Source organism: Suncus etruscus, chromosome 1 (assembly GCF_024139225.1).
Source record: "Suncus etruscus isolate mSunEtr1 chromosome 1, mSunEtr1.pri.cur, whole genome shotgun sequence".
Lineage (NCBI taxonomy): Eukaryota > Metazoa > Chordata > Mammalia > Eulipotyphla > Soricidae > Suncus > Suncus etruscus.
The window spans coordinates 76730693-76734231 of NC_064848.1; the positions used below are offsets into that span (position 1 = coordinate 76730693).

General features: G+C 32.6%; 1 non-coding gene across 1 annotated transcript; it reads left to right on the forward strand.

The window, feature by feature from the left end:
- Nucleotides 1-2858: 2858 nt before the first annotated feature.
- LOC126025479 (5S ribosomal RNA) lies at nt 2859-2977 on the forward strand. The gene has a single exon (XR_007501465.1). It is a non-coding gene; the product is annotated as a 5S ribosomal RNA (ribosomal RNA).
- The last annotated feature ends 562 nt before the right edge of the window (nt 2978-3539 follow it).

Here is a 3539-nt window from a genome sequence, read left to right on the forward strand (position 1 = left end):
TAAATACCAAGATATCGAATTAGAGAGGCCTAATTATATCATCCACAACTGAGTAGAAAGATGTCTGGCACCATAAAAACACCTTGGAGAGAGAAAAAGAGCATGTATGGAGCCTGTAGTGGTTCCCATGACAGTATGCTTCAAGGGCGGAGAAACCCGAAATCTCTTAGGCCAAGGGAATTCCCTTTCTAATTTCCCCAATACTTACTATGCCTTTGAAAAGAGAAGAAGAAGGAGGAGGAGGAAGAAGAGGAAGGAGGAGGAGGAGGAAGAAGAAGAAGAGAAGAAGAACAACAACAACAACAACAACAACAAGAACAAGAAGAACAAGAAGAAGAACAAGAAGAAGAACAAGAAGAAGAAGAGGAGGAGGAGGAGGAGAAGAAGAAGAAGAAGAAGAAGAAGAAGAAGAAGAACAAGAAGAACAAGAACAAGAACAAGAAGAACAAGAAGAAGAAGAAGAAGAAGAAGAAGAAGAAGAAGAAGAAGAAGAAGAACAAGAAGAACAAGAACAAGAACAAGAACAAGAACAAGAAGAAGAACAAGAAGAAGAACAAGAAGAAGAAGAAGAAGAAGAAAAGAAGAAGAAGAAGAGAAGAAGAAGAAGAAGAAGAAGAAGAAGAAGAAGAAGAAAGAAGAAGAAGAAGAAAAAAGAAGAAAAGAAGAAGAAGAAGAAGAAGAAGAAGAAGAAAAGAAGAAGAAGAAGAAGAAGAAGAAGAAGAAGAAGAAGAAGAAGAAAAGAAGAAGAAGAAGAAGAAGAAGAAGAAGAAGAAGAAGAAGAAGAAGAAGAAGAAGAAGAAGAAGAAGAAGAAGAAGAAGAAGAAGAAAGAAACCTTTTTATGTAGTTGCTGGTTGGTTTTTTTTTCTTTGCCTTTGTTGTTGGGGTTTCTTTTTTGTTTCTTTGTTTTCTTTTTTGTAGTTGCTGGCTTTGGTTTTTTGTTTTTTGTTTGTTTTTGTATTTCTATTATTATTGTTTTGTTGCTTTTGTTTGTTACTTTTTTTGTTTTGTTTTGTTACCTTTTTCTTTTTTTTTCCCTTTCCTCTTCTAAATTATTTTTAAAACACCTGGAAGGACTCCTCCTAGTTTTCTTTCTTTCTTTCTTTCTTTCTTTCTTTCTTTCTTTCTTTCTTTCTTTCTTTCTTTCTTTCTTTCTTTCTTTCTTTCTTTCTTTCTTTCTTTCTTTTTCTTTCTTTTTTCTTTCTTTCTTTTTCTTTCTTTTTTCTTTCTTTCTTTCTCTTTCTTTCTTTCATTATATCTAAATCTAAATTTAGTTTTAATTTAATTTTAATTTATTTAAATTTAATTTTTATTTTTAATTTTATTTAAAAGATAAAATTTGGGGCTTTTGGACCAAATGCTTTGATCCTGAGTGATTATGCTGAGTAAAATAATAAAACATAACCACCCATTTCTCTCATATTTGAACTACAGAATATAACCTGACCAAAAAATATAACAAAATGAGGTCTGAGATCCAGTGTAAAGTGTCTTGGGTTAACAAAGGGAAAATAAAGTTGGAATTTGGAAGAACAAAGGAAAAGTCTTTTAGGAGGTTGTATATCATTGGAACTATGGTTGTGGGAATGATGATAATTATATACAGGTAGGTACAAAACTAAACCCTCATATTCACTAATACTATCAATGAAAAACAAATCAATTGAAAATTAAAAGTTAATATCATTATTCTTAACACAAAGTTATAAAACTTCCCTAAACTAATATATTTAAGACATGATGTCATAAAAGGTATTTGGTAATACCAAAAAATGAACAAGAAGATAATTGCAAATGTAGTTTACTTAAAATTAAAAGTTCTAAATGACAGAAAGAAGCATTAAGAAAGTATAAACAAAAGAATAACTCAGCTCTACCACCATGTTCCCGAAGGAAATAATGACCACTGATACTAACTGGTAGTTCAGTACAGGCTGATATCTCTGTTGCCTTCTCAGAAAAGAGGGGGTACAGATTTTTCTTTCTCCTGAACTACTTCAATGCAATACCACCCCTAATAGAAAAGGCCCAGCTCCACTACTTAACCTTATTAAATTTCCAAGTCATGTAACTTGTTTTAGATTCATAAATCCTGGATCGTATGGCTACTTGCAGCTGGATGACACTTCAATATCTTGTAATGTCAGCCCAATAGTATCATTGAAAATTTGTTGGGAAAATTCCAGAGTAATTTTCTCAACTCAGTGAGCCTAACCACTAGCACAGAAGTCTCAGCAAGCATCAAATCAACCACCGCCCAGAAAATCCTTAGACACTGACTTCAGTAATACCATGTAAAGATATAATAATTATTTCAAACTGACCTGTGTTGACCTAAGATTTGATCATTTCAGTTACCTATGAGTTGTAGTAAGCAAGATGAAGTAAATTTGTTTGTGCCTCCATAGAGTAGATGATCATGATGTGTAAGTGACTAGAGGATGCTGGTGAAGGGAAGATAACACTAGTGGTGAATTTGGTGTTTAAACATTTTATGCCTGAAATTACTGCATTATGAACAATTTGGTAGTATGGTGTTATAATAAAAATTAGAAAAAATGTAACAAAAATAAAGTTTAAATAATAGACACTAATGGGAGAGGCTACACTTTTTAAATAAGAAGAGTATTAAAGTCCAGAATGTATCTTTTGAAAATATAGACAACCCAATAAAAATTCAGTAAATTAAAAAAAAATTTAAAAATTCAGTAAATTCTGCAATGCAATAAAACCTTAATATAACAAAAGTATAAAAAATATTCAACTAATAAGTAATCAAAAATGAAAATTTTAATAAGATAATGCATGTGCCTTCAAGTAGTCAAATACTAAATTAAGATAATATAAAAAAATGAAATCTGTCTACGGCCATACCACCCTGAACGCGCCCGATCTCGTCTGATCTCGGAAGCTAAGCAGGGTCAGGCCTGGTTAGTACTTGGATGGGAGACTGCCTGGGAATATCGGGTGCTGTAGGCTTAAAAAAAAAAAAATGAATGAAATCTAAAGCATTCCATAGTGAGTTTGAACTAATGTGCAGAGTAAAATACAAATCTGATAAAACTGATAATTCTACTTTAAAGGAGAAAGTCAAAGAAAAATCTAGTCAATGCTACCATCTAGTGGTCTCAGAACATACAGAAAACATAATTCAGCTGTATTACAAAGGACTCTTCAAGGTTCTGGATAGGGATCCACCAATTTACATACGAATAGAGTAAAAATGTAGTAATTTTTCTCACAAATTATTGGGCTAGCATTTGGCTCCATTTATCTCTGCAGATTTGTCTGAATTTAACAGGAGTAAAAAAATATTCTTAAGGGGTCAGAGCCATAGCACAGAGGGTAAGACTTTTTGCCTTGCAGGTGGCTGCTAGGTTCGATTCCCGGTATCCTATATGGTCTCCTGAGACTGCCAGGAGTGATTTCTGAGCTCCAGAGGGTATGGCAAAAAAAATTTTAAGTTTGTATGTCCACCCTTTACAATTTTCAAAACTTTTCAAATGATAACTCTTGTTACATGAAGCTTAAAGAATGTTTA